Source organism: Arvicola amphibius, chromosome 15, assembly GCF_903992535.2.
Source record: "Arvicola amphibius chromosome 15, mArvAmp1.2, whole genome shotgun sequence".
Classification (NCBI taxonomy): Eukaryota; Metazoa; Chordata; class Mammalia; order Rodentia; family Cricetidae; genus Arvicola; species Arvicola amphibius.
Window position 1 is genome coordinate 9,963,995 of NC_052061.1, and position 14,151 is coordinate 9,978,145.

The following is a 14,151-nucleotide window of genomic DNA, read 5'->3' on the forward strand; positions in this document are numbered from 1 at the left end:
CTTGCTCAATGTGAAAATAGAATGATAGAACAAAATGCTCAGAGAAGGCTGGCGTTTTAAACTGTGTATGAAATCAGAGAACTGTGGGACAAGCTCCAGATGAACATTTCTATCAGCAAAGTGAGTCTCTGCAAGGGGCAAGACAGAGGAAGCCGCTTGGGAAAGCTCTGATGGAGTGACAACGGAGAAATTCTCGGCCTTTGGTTCTTCCTATAGAACTATAATTGCTTTGAGTGGCGGTGGCGGCGCATGACTTTTTAAGCCCAGCACTCGGGAGGCAGAGGCAGGCCGAGCTCTGTGAGTTCGAGGCCAGCCTGGTCTACAAAGTGAGTTAGTTCCAGGACAGCTAGAGCTGTTACACAGGGAAAGACAAACAGACAAAATTCTACAGATGCAAAAATCACTAAAAAAACATGGTTGAAACTATGCCAAGATCGTCATAAACTGCTCCAAGACAATTTGAAATCTGAAACTTTTAGCAAATCACTGTGTTTCTTTGGGCTTTTCATCCAAACATAGGACAAAGTGGGAATTGTGTGTGGCTGGGTGTTGGCTAGTCCTGACCACACCTGTCTCCCAGTGAGAGAGTTATGAAGGAGCCCTGCTCTGACCTCCTGTCTCCCTAGTGAGAATCAATTAGTCCCTTCAGTGAGAAAGTATATTTTTGATATGTTGATTCTTGCAGCCATCAACTTTTGCTGTAGGAGGAGAAGACATCCTCTTCAAAGAGACCCCGCTGTGCATCTCACAAGCTTGGCATTTGATTTCTCTGTGGCCAGCGAAAAAGAAAACCCAGAGTGTTAGCCAAGCACGCCCTTACATTGTCTGAAGCCCCCTCATCGACAGCATCTCTCACAGAAGAGAAACACAACCATCTGCTATCAGATTTAGCGCTGGCTGCCTAGAAACACCATCATAACGTCTGTGTTGGCTTGCCGGGTTAAATCAGAAAGTCTGATTCACTTTCCTACCGCAAAAGTCCAAGGTTATTAGACTAGAAATGAAAACCATTTTTCTTCCTCAGTCAGGGGAAAAAAGTTTGCCAAAGATCATTACATATAACAGATTGCAGGGAGAAGGTGCTTCGGAAAACGCCCCCAGGCTGACAGTTACCACCCAACACCAAGAAGGCAAAAACCTAATTGGCAGAGCCAAGGAAATGTGCCACATCCCCATCCTTTCCAACTTTGGACCTTGCCCCTTAGGGCAAGACCTGCCAGTGAGACACCCAGCACAATGACATGTAAGTTGGCAACACGGAGACAGGGGCATATTAGCACTTGACGAGGCTGAGCAAGGCTTCGCTAGCCTGTGTGGCGAGACCTCATGGAAAACACCTTCGCTTGTAAACTTGCGGTGCTTGAGGAAGCTAGACCCGGTGGCTCCAGGAACGTGGAACACAAGTTCAACACCAAAATACCAGAAGGGGTGGAGCAAAATGGAAACAATTATCCAAGTTGAAGACCTTGGATAACGGGCTAGGCTAATGGCTTCCTTCTCTCTGTTATTTCTAATGACAAACTACTGGCAACTCCTTTTTGTCGATCCACTCATGCTTACTGTGTTCTAGTTAGTTTGTGTTCTTTAGAATTCCATCTAGATTTCTAGTTTGGCGTCAGAATCAACCAATATCGTCTTATCACTCTTCCCCGTTCCCCTACCCTCCTCTCCACTTTCTTCTTTCCTTTGCCTCAGTCCCTCCCTCCCTGACTTTCCTTTCCTTCCTCCCCAAGCTCTTCTCTCATTCTTCCTCACGGGAGTAGAGATCGTTGTGGACCGCAGGATGTAACCCATGATGTATGCAACTTCGTGGCGCTAAACTTCACTCTTGAAGGCTCCAGGTCCCAATGTTCAGAGGGCAGTTTACTTCACTGCCACATGCCTTTAATTCAAACAGATCTCTTAATTTTCCATGTGACAGTGAGGTGTCTGAGCCCTCAGAAAGTGCCTGGCTTAGCTCCTGGAGCGCGGGAGGTGCTGCTCGAACCATTCATTTGTTTCTTATGAGGAAGTTTTGTGGGAAATAATAATAATGATAATAATAATAATAATAATAATAATAATAATAATAATAATAATAATGTTTGTGAAATTTTTTGAAAATTTAAAACACTGGAAATAGAGACCTTTAGCTAAAGGTCTGAGTCTTCTTATCAAAAGAGAAAGGAACTAAAGGCCATCAGGAGGCAACACTGGGAGACCACACTAACATCAAACACTGCTCTGCTTTCTAATTCCCGGCTGTAAGTGTGAATGGAGAAATCAAGGAGGCTTGTGATTATTGCTAGTATTATAACGCATAGTGTGTATTGGGTACCTGAGCTCCAGGTGAATATATACATGTCCCCATCTAAACTTCACAGCTATCCTATAAATTGGACCCTATTATTATCTTCATTAACTAGAAAAGACAGAGAAATTTAAAAAAAAAAAAATGACCTACCTAGTATTGAGGTTGAACGCAATTCCAGGCAGAAGTGGAAGCATGCCTGAGGGTAGATCATGTTTACATATATTTCCATCAAATTTAATTACAGGAACTACATGTTCTGTCTCAGCACAATTAGGCTCCTTCCATAAATACAGCGTTCTTTAGTTCCAATAAGTTTGTTAGAATTTGAGACCTGTGAGTTTAATTCACCCTTATCACTGGCTAGAATAAATTTCATTGCTTAAAACAAAAAATAAAACAAAACAAAAAAAACCCAGAACAGTGAAAAATAAGTATGATTTCACAGTCCATTGTTTCTGCCTGGCCGTAGCAGCTCTGCCCTTCCACCGTAACACACACCGTGGCAATATAAGTGCGCTCTTTTCTCCCCGGCTTTGTGGTCAGATCCCAACGAGAATCACTAGAAGGTTAAATTAATCACTTGAAACCCATTTTTCTCACCTGCAAAATGGGAGCAAACACACAGCTCACCATGAGGTGAAGATTTGGGGGTGATGAAGTAAATGTTGTGTACCACAGGTCTCACACAGCCGTCGAGTGACTTAGATAAGAGCTGAGCTAGACTTTATCCAGACAGCTGGTGGCCTAAGTATTTCAAGGAAATGCTTTTCTCAAGGCTTGAAGTGTTATAGATTAGAAATTAGTACATACTTCTCCTCCATAACAGTCTTTAGTGGCAGGTACACGAAATAGCCCTTCTATGTGCCGTGTGTTTACTTTAAACGATACCTAATACCTGGATATGAGTTTTCCCTAAATGGGACTATATTCCCCCACAGTTACTTCAGTTCACTAAAATTTTGAAACAAATCAAATAACCCTGAAAAGAACATCACCACCCACCCCACCGGGACTGAGCTGGCATGTTTTTGACATGAACCTGGGAATGTGTGCGCATCGAAACTTGTCATCCTGGCTTCCGTGGACCTCACGTCCCAAGACAGCCACACTGCCATGGTCACTCCTGGAAGGACAGGCTAGGGAATTCTGACACGTGTTGGGGACAGCCCCAAGTCTCATCTTTAAAATACTTGTTTTCTTGAATTAGAACACAATACAAAGGGAAGGTGTTTTTCAGAATTCAAGTACCATAGGCAAGAAACATCAGAACTAAGAAGTCTTTGCTGTATCTGTGACTGAAGAGCTGCTGAGCACCCTGCATGGGTGGGTGTCTGCAGGTGGGTGGGTGTGATGTGCATGGGTGTGTGTTCACACGCTCTTCCAGTTTGGGGCATTTTGTCAGGAAATGTGCGCACCTATGGCTGCCGGAGGATTTCTGTTTTCTAAATAGAAACTGGATCAAGTGTGCAGCCTGCACCATGAATCTGTAAAGTGGCAAACACATCTTGAGTTTTGTTTACGGAGATCGTTGGACAGAAGAAAGGAATTGACTCAGTAAAATTTGCTTTTCATGTTGAATTGTTCAGAAAGAGTTTGGGTGAGGGGAAGAGACCTCGACATGGATTTTACAAGATGAAAACTATGAAGAAATGATCATTTTTAAAAAAAGGAAAATGAGTGTTTTCTACCAGAATCAGGTACAGAGAGAGGTTAGGGGGTTAAATAAATAACCTTCAAAGCCATCAGTCAACTCCATGCCACCACCCAGGATCTGAACCTGAACTAACTAGTTTGGAACAAGATTAAGGTCATAACCTATGAACTTTGCCCTCACCAGGGAAACACCAGATGGCCACGGGTAGGTTGTACCTTTCTGACATTCCCAGACTGGAGCCCTTCACTCTAGAGGAAAATAAGTAAGAGTGGAGGAACATTGGCAAAGCAGAGGGAGAAACTTGCTAGTTCTTGTCAGCAAAGGTAGGGGAAATGGGCTAAGTTGGCGCAGAAAAGGCCAAAGTCTCCTTGCACTAATTGTATTTTTGTGTCAGGGAGGAGATGGGTTTCTGCTGCTCTCTCTCTCTCTCTCTCTCTCTCTCTCTCTCTCTCTCTCTCTCTCTCTCAGCTCTCACTATTAGCTGGAAAAGAGCTGTAGGATTTTTTTTAATAGAAGCTCTTCTGTAAAGAAAGCAGGGAAACAATAGCTGGCTGTCACCGGCAGCTGATATCTGCCTTTGATCAGCCAAATGAATGTTGCAGGCATTTCTTATAGAGAGGAGATTGCTTATCGATCTATATCAAAATATGCATGCTAATCCCCGACAGCAGAGAGTATTTTCAAGTGGAGTTAATAATCTGATTGCTGCCCTGTCTGGAGCAATTCTCTGAACTCGGAGCTATAATCAGTCCCGGGTCTTGCAGTCAAATGTACTTTGCTGTTTAAATTTGGATTTGTGACATTGATTGAGGAGCCCTTGGAAAGGTGTTGACAAATCAAATTGTTTGTTCCAGTAGTGTTTTGCCAGAGATCAAGTCCAAAGTAATACGCAGTGAATTTGTTCATTACTGGCGGAGCGAAAGGAATGATAAAATTCACCTGCGTCATTATCGCAGACACGCTCCCAATAAAAGATGTGTTCTGTCTGAAGAAAATGTAGTTTTGTGGGTGCTCCTGTGAGTGATACAGGGGTGGCCTGCTAGACCTGCAGGGTATTAGGCATGTTGTAAGAAAGACAGACAAATAAATGTCTTCCATGTTTAGAACCACAACACTTGGTTTGTTTAGTTGGGATGGGGGAAAAAAGTAAAGGAAAAGAAAGAAGGAAGAAAAGAATGGATGCATAGTTGATCACATGACTTGAAACCTTGGACACCCAGGCTTGAAGCTTCCCCTTCGCAAGAGGTAGCGACTAGGGGACGAAAACCATGATGCCCTTAAGGCTGGTTTCTATGCAGGTCAGGGTGGATGAACATCTTCCTCTGTTTCCAGTGGGTTTGGGAGCTGTAGTAAGTGGAAATAGTTTGGCTTAATCTGTAGGGCGTGAAACCACCTTGGTATGGCACGAGTTGACAAGTTCTAGAAGGATCGACAGAGCACATGGGAGTCTCAGGATGGGCTCTCCCATAGCCAACTGCAGACGAGAATATGAGCAAGCCAGCATGGCTTTGGCGATGACTACCGTGACGAGGAAGAGAAAGTGATCCTGGGAAAGGAGGGAGGCCAATGTCAGCTTTTGTTGTTTGTTATCTGTTATTTCTGTCTATGTATCTATCTATGTATCTATGTATCTATGTATCTATGTATCTATCTATCTATGTATCTATCCATCATCTATCTATCTATCTATCTATCTATCTATCTATCTATCTATCTATCTATCTATCTATCTATCTATCATCTATCTATCTATCATCTATCTATCTATCTATCATCTATCTATCTATGTATCTATCTATCATCTATCTATCTATGTATCTATCTATCTATCTAGATATTCATTTATCTTGGTTTTTTTTATTTTTTTAAATATTTATCTATTTATTATGTATACAATATTCTGTTTACATGTATGCCTGCAGGACAGAAGAGGGCATCGGACCTCATTACAGATGGTTGTGAGCCACCATGTGGTTGCTGGGAATTGAACTCAGGACCTTTGGAAGAACAGGCAATTCTCTTAATCACTGAGCCATCTCTCCAGCCCCCTTATCTTGGTTTTTTTGAGAGAGTATTGGGATTAAAAGCGTGCACCACTACCGCCTAGCTATTTCTTTATTTTTAAGATTATACTACAGTTACATCATTTCTCCTTTCCCTTTCCTCTCCCCACCGCCCACCACCCTCCTATGTGCCCTTCTTTTTTTTACTTTCAAACTCATAACGAGCGGGTTTCTGCTCTGGGCACCACCATCAGGCTGGAGATTCAGAACTAGCAGAGACATGAGGAAGAAAGACACTGGCCTTGCCAGAGGTAGAAAGGGGTTGGGGAAAAGAGCACACTCTGAAAGTAAGGTGTGTACCTCGGCCTGGGTCTTGTAGAGGCAGAAATGCTGCTGTCTTCGTCGTCGGTGGATTCTCAGAGGTAGAATCACATTGGGTTCTGGGAATGGTGGGAGAGAAATGGATGTTGTTCAATCCACTAACTTTCTATGTCACGTTGCCACGGTGGATAACATCTAAAACAATCGTGTCAGCTAGCATTTCCTGCATAGCTCGTACGCCAATCATATCCTTTTCATTGAAACAAACCGCTTCAGCATTTTTTTTTTCCTTTCTGGAAGTTGGAAGTCTTTAATAGGACTAAAATTAATTCCCTGGATTGTTTGTGAAAATAAAAAAAGACACTAGACTAGGTTTATTGGAGGGGAAAGTATCAAAGTACATAGAGTCTGTTGCAAGGATTTGTTTTGCTTAGTGAATCCTTTAAGGCCTATGTGTGAATGTGTGCACAAACGCTACACCAGGTCACGGGGAAGAGATTCTCTCCATGAATCAAGGAAGGAGGAAGGCCGTGTTCCCCCCTCCCCCCCGCTCCTTGAATCTTGAAGCAATTATTCTCATTTTGCCTGTGAGATCCCAAAGTGTTATGCAGCACACACAACTTCACACAGCAAAACTGGCTGTGCCGGGGCCAGCCTCATCCACAGGCCCTTTTCAACAGCAGTCTACAGAGATGATTGCACAGCCAAGAAGGGAGCCCTGGAACTTTCAGAAAGTCCGAGTCAGGAAGCCTCAGAGGCCATCTGCTCCTACAGAAGGCTCACAACTGTTCTTTTCATGTTTGTAAGACGAGTTTAGCAACAAAGCCCATTTAATATCAAACTAGAAGGCAGCAGAGCCCCTTGGTGTTACAGCATTGTTGATGTCGTCTTAATTTATAACATGGCAAATGGTTAGGCAGATGGCATTTAATATAGTCCCAGACATAAACATGAGGATTAAGTTGTATATGGTGTGGGTTCCTGGGCTTCCATAAACTCTGTAGGAGGTAGGCCCATCGCATTGCCCTCCCCCTCCTCCTGCACGTGAGCTGTGTGAACCACGCAGAGGCACAGGAAGGACACACAGCATTGGGCCCAAGTCACAAGGAAAGCTACTGACTGGTTTATGTGACAGGTTCTCCAGTTCATTTCAAAGGAGTACTTGCCAAGACAGCAATGCTTTACGTTAGCCACCAGCGATGGCAAACAGCAAGGCAGCCTGTGTCACAGAAGGAGGCTGACCTTTGAGTGGGGACACCTGGGGGACCAGGCCTCATCTCTGTACCTCAGAAATCGTGGGACTTTGCTTTTTCAATTCCTGCGTTTTATTTAGTTTTTAGTATTTAGTTGTGTGCCCTGGTGTGTGCACATGAGGTCAGTGCCCAAAGAGGCCAGAGGCAGTGGAGGCCCTGAAGTTGGGCCTGCGAGTAAACCTTATGGTACTGGAAAAGCAGTACCTTCTCTTAAAGCTAAGATATCTCTGCAGGCCCTAGAATTTATTTTAGAGCAGTTGCAAATGTATATAAATTAAGCAGATAACACAGGATTCCTCTATGACTACACAAATATACACACTCAGGTAACATCTCCCCACCTACATACTGCCCCCTATTACAGATTTATAGCTGCGTGGCATTTGTTATAATTTCATTTTATTTAATGAAGTTATTATTCCTAAAAGGAGATTTGCTTGACTTTTATCTGATATTCTGGATCCAATACAAGATACCGTATTATAGTTAGTTATTATGGCCCTAATTGGTTTGAATATGAAATGTCTTTCACAAGTAGTGAAAGGTTAAGCTCCCATCTGGCAACACTTCTGGGGAGCGGTAGACTGTTTAGTAGGTGCGCCATACCTACAGGAAGTTGGTCACTGAGAAATAATACTCAGACTCTCTTCCCTTCCTTTCTCTGCTTCCTGTTTACCAAGAAGTGGGCAACCTCTTCCACGTGCTTCTGCTCCCATGAGGCTCTGCTTCACCACAAACTCAGGACCAAGACTAAGAACTGTGAACTGAAGCTGTGAGCCAGAAAGAGTCCTTATTCCCTACGAACTGTTTATACCAAGCCCTCTGTCACGACGAGAAAACTGCTAACGAGCAGGTCCCTGTCCTTCTTAGAATTTTGTTGCTAATCAGCCATGACCAAAATCAACTTGGGGAGGAAAGGGTTTGTTTCTTCTACAATTCCAGGGTCCCTTCATCACTAAAGGAAGTCACAGCAGGAGCAGAAGCAGGAACCCGGAGGCAGGAACTGAAGCAGAGGCCTCGGAGGAACACTGCTTACAGGGTTACGTTTCATGGCTTGCTCAGTCTGTTTCCTTCTATAACCCCTACCGCCTTTCCAGGGCTGGTGTCGTCCTCACTGGGCCTCAACATCAACCATTAATCAAGAGAATGCCCCCCACAGACATTACCACAAGTCAATCTGATAAAGGCAATTCCTCAGTTGAGGTTTCTTCTTCCCAGATGACTCTAGCTTGTATCAAATCAACAAAACCTACCCATCACAACGCCCTAAGATTCCTCTTAGCCCTCATAGCTTCTTGGACTTTGCTTGTTTTGACTCCATGACAGTTTATAGGCATACCAGACCTATATAATGCCTGCTTTGCCTCTGCTGGCGTGTCTCTGTTTTGTTCTTGATAAGCTGAGTCTACAGTTAAGAGGTAGATTTGGAGAGGTGAAGGTGGCAACAAATGAGCTGATGGGGTCCATGGTGATGTCTGGGTCCGGGCTGCCACCAAGGGCCATGTCTGTGGCTGTAGTCAGTGTCAAAGTCCAGGGCTCCTGTTACCTCTGAAGGAGGATGCCTGGTGTCTGGGTCAACATCTGAGGCCATGTTGGTATCCAAGGGGCGTGTTGCCTCCAGGGCCATATAGATCTGCATGTACTGTGCTGCTGCCTGGGGCCGTGGTGAAGTCTGGGCCCAACCCATGGCCTAGGGCATGTCTGGGTGTATGATCCTGCTGCAGCCAGGGTCTGTGTTGATACCCATGGTATCTCTTACAACATGGCCACTACCTGGGGCCATGTTGGTACCAGAGAGTCATGCTGCTGCCAGGACCATGCAGATCAGGGTGGCCTGTGCTGCCACCTGAGGCCGTGGTGATATCCAGGCCCAACCTGCTGATGATGGCCATGTCAAGGTTTATGGTCCTGCAGAAACTTGGATCTGTGTTGATGTATTTGCCCATGTTACCACAGAGACCCATGAGAATCATGTATTAAACCATGTGTTGAACCATGCATTGACCTACAAGGGTCATGCTGAACTGACCTCACCCTTCATTGGCCCAGAGGTAGCAGACCATGACCCAGGCACAGGAGAGTCGGTCCCGCCCCTGTAGGAGAGCCAGCCCTTGCACTTGGAAAAGCTCGATCCACTCCTTGCCTGATGGGGGTGGTCCCAGAGGCCAGGACTGACCAACTCAGCTACCACCCAGCACACATTTAGGGCTTTGAGTTGACACTCCCCGGCATTTACTCCATCTATGACTTGCTGGAGCACATGAAGGGACCGGTCCTGTGGAACTATAGCCATGGGGTCTCCATGACTCAGGGCAACAGCAGGCTATCCAAGAGGAATTTCAGTGAGGGTCAAGTATTGACAGTGTTTCAGAAGCCAGAGGTCTTGAATCAGACCAGCAATCCATTACACAATGGCATTTGCAAGTATAGCTGTCTGGACCAAAGGGTCTACTGCGGGACACACAGCAGCTCCCAGTGCCACTGAGATAGGTGAAAAAGAGGGTAGAAAGGATGGGAAAGATGGAGAAGGGGAGTCGTTTTTCTTTGTTTTTTTTTTATTTCATGTTCTTATTATGTCTAAGTTTTCTTTTTGGGGAGATGGGTGAAGGGCAGATAGAGAGGGACTGAGAAATTGGTGGGACTGGAGTGCATGATACAAAATTCCCAAAGAATCAATAAAAAATATGTTAAAAATTAAAAAAAAAAACAGAAATGGGGAGTCATGCACCTCCTTGAGGATGGGGTTTCTATGAAATGTTCTGGAAATTCTTCTCTGTGGGTCTATCCATCTTCTCCTGTATTAACCTAGTCAATGATTTCTGAGTGAGCATGTAATTATAAACATTCCTTGCTCAGATTGCTTCACTTCTGGCCACCAGATGTCTCAGTTGATTCCTGTGCCTACCCGAAAACCCCCGACAGTGCGCTCTTACAGCTTGTAGGAGACTCCTTACCTCTAGCACTGGAAGGTGTGTCCTAGATCAACCTGTGTATTTCTTGCCCTCATCCTGTAAGAAGACATCACTTTTAGGAGCACTAGCCATTTTTCTTGGAGAATGCTATTGGAGACCAAGATCTGGGTCTATTTGTTGCTTCTGGGATGTTAGTACATCTAGATCCTTTTAACTAAGAGAGCAAAGAAAGGCAAGTGTATATATATATATATATATATAAGCTTGTGTCTATATCTACACACATTTCTACAGGTAATCATCTCTATTTTAAGATAGACATAAGCTCTTACTGGTGTCTCCAGTTCTGATCCATTAGCATGGGCTCATGCTTGTCTTGTTGCCATCTGTGATGCCCTGCACTGTACATACATGTACATACATGCATGACCTGCTGAGAATCGGCCAATAGCATCACTGGGGGCGGCACACACATGAAACTCCTTGGCTTGCTCTGCTGTCGTATTTACTAGACTATTCTGTGGTCCCCTTGGTAATGCTGCCATCTGCATGTGCTCTAGTCTATTTACTAGACTATTCTGTGGTCCCCTTGGTAATGCTGCCTTCTGCATGTGCTCTAGTCTTTCATTCATGGCCTCCATTCTGTCCTGTGGCCTACGTTAGGTTTTTGAAAAATTCATTGCATGAAGGATCTCTGTTTATACTGTAGAGCTCTATAGACTCAACAGGTATACAGTGTTTCACGTCTAATGTAACAGTATTATACATCATGCCCCATTCTAAAATGCCTCTGCATTCATTATTGTAGAGATACCCTGTCTCTGCCTTCTGAGGCTGGAAGTACAGGTGGGCTACTGTGCCCACCTGGCAATTATGTGGATTCTAAGCGTCAAAATTGTGGTCTTCTTGATTGCACAGCAAGCGTTTTAACTACTGAGCCATCTCCCCAGCTTTCTGGTCTACCTTCAATGGCAAGGTATCTAGGTGCTGCTGTAGCAAACCTTTCAAGTGCCATGCTCTCTTCCTGAAGACCTTGAGAGGGGGTAATGATGGGCACACCTGTATTCCTCATACAGTGGTCCTCAACATTCCTAATGCTGTGGCCCTCTGATACAGTTCCTCATGTTGTGGTGACCCTCAACCATGAAATTATTTTTGTTTCTACTTTATAACTGCAATTTTTTTTTCTACTGTTGTAATTGCAATGTAAATATCTGTATTTTCTAATGGTCCTAGGTGACCTCTGTGAAAGGGTCATTTGATACCCCAGCCCCTGCAGCTGCCAAATGGGCTACAACCTATAAGTGAGAACCACTGTCCTAGTAGTTGGAAGATACAGGATGATCTGAAGTTCAAACTCATCCTTGGCTGCATACAAACTCAGGCCAGCCTGGGCTATAGAAACCCTGTATCAAGAAAACAGAAACAGGGGATTGCAGAGATGGCTCAGTGGTTAAGGGCACTGGCTGCTCTTTCAGAGGACCTGGGTTCAATTCCCAGCACCCACATTGCAGCTAACAATTGTCTGTTGTTCTTGTTCCAGGGGATCTGATGCCCTCACACAGACAGGTAGGCAGGCAAATCACCAATACATATAAAATAAAAATAAATAAGTAATTAAAAAAAAACTTAAACAGAAACCTTCAAAGAGATGTTGAGATCAAAGATATGTTGGAGATGTATATATTCATTTCTTTTAGAGGAGAAAAAGAAATCATGAACGGAAATGTCTTTTTCTATGTTTCTTTCTTTGTAATTCTTGACTCCAGGGTCTTTTCTTAGAATTCTATCTTTTTAATTCTCCCTCCTGTCTTGGGATAAAGGTTTTCATTGGACATATTTGTTCCCTCCATTAATAACCTCTACAATTGATTCCTGATACCGACACATATTTTGAGGAAGTAGTGTTTTTGTTTTCCTGCTTGGATAATTTATTTAAAAGATTTTTATTGGTTTTTCCAGAGAACTTTTCCATTCTTTCTCATGGGGGAAGTTTTATGATTTGGAAAGTGGTGTGGTCTTTAACCAGAGACGTTACGTCGGGTAGCAATGGTTTGGGTATGTGCGAAATCAGTGCAGGTAGAGTGACCCATAGACTATAGTCCTTTCCCCTTTCCTTTCCTTGTCTTACCTGCTTTAGTACCCCTCCTGTGGGATAACCTCTAAAGCAGGGCTTGGCCAGCTTTTTATTAAAGGCCCAGGTAATGTATATAGGTTCTGCCAGTGAAGATCCTGGGAGGGAGCCAGACTACCCAACCCAATACAGAATCCATTCTCAGTTCCTGGGAGGGAGCAGCTCACTGGGTTTGGTTCCCAGTTTGTCACTCTTGTACAAGACAACTGGGTAAGATCTTAGTTCTGAAGAAACTGGGGAATTACCAATGTAAAGGGAATAGAAAGAACCATTTGGAAAGTGTACATCCAAGACTGATGAACTGATCCCAAGTCACAGTTAGCAACTGCTGTCTGTTGAGATCTAATGATTTCTCTTTGTAACTGCAGGGCCAGTTATTTAGCTGCCCTGTGAGGTGGAATATTGATAGAAACAATGGAAAGCTAAGTGGTTACAGGCAAAAATCTGTGTTTGAGCAGCCTCTCTCACCTTCAGTGTGGACCAGCTTTGTTTTCCCCGGGCTCTATGCTCTGCACTGTGGCTGGCTGTACTTCCACCTCCAGCCCAGAGCACACGCTAGGCTGTTCTCAGCCCTATGTGTTCACTGCCTGCTCTCCGTGGGTCAGACTGCTGCAGGAAGGAAAGCCGGCTCCAGACTGTGCCTCCTAGTAATGACAGGCTTCCAAGATGGCCTCCAGTGACGTCATCACTTCTTTCTAGTCACACCCACGGACAATAACCCCTTCCCCTTAACTGGACTGGAGCCATGTGACTTGTCTCCAAGAGGCTGAGGTGCCACTTTCAAGATACAGTTGGTTATAAGGGACCATGATGTCCATCTTGCAAGTGTATTTCTTGACTTGCTTTTTTTTTGTATTTTTGAGAATTTCATACAGGTAAAATACATCAAAATATGATCATAGATAGCTATTCCCTACTTTCCCTTCCAGACAACTCCCCCCACATACTCTCAATATGTGCACTTCCTACTTTATGTCTTTTTTTTTTTTTCTGGTAACCCACTAAGTCCACATGTACATAGAGGTGTAGATATCCACTGGCACATGGAAATTCTATCAGCGGCCACATTCTGACAAAAGAGTAATTCTCCCTCCACCAGCAACTATCTAACTGCCTATAGAGCCTCAGGAAGCAGTGGGGCCTATCTACCCCATCTACCTAAAGTTTTGGCTGACTTGATCTTGAGAAGACTTGGGCAAGTAACCATGGTAGCTGTGAGAACACGAGAGTAACAACCATGCCATGGACAACATTTCACAATACCCCTCCCCAGCCTCTTACTCTTTCATTCTACCTCCTCATTTGCGATGTTCCCTCAGTCTTGACGTGAGGAAGAGAGTACTTGGTCTAGGTGTCCTGTTCAGTGCTGGCACTCAGTCTGTCTTCAGAACTGCAAAGCAGTGTGCATCTCTCTACTGATTGCTGTGCATGGCAGAGTAAAGGGAGTGGGGGTGGGTTAGTCAAAACACATAAGAAGCCTATAGAAAGTTCCCAAGCAATAAAACATAAAATAAAAGTAAAAGAAGCTCCTCTGACCAAGGTTGAAAGCAGCCCAGGTCTATGGGTATAAACATAAATATT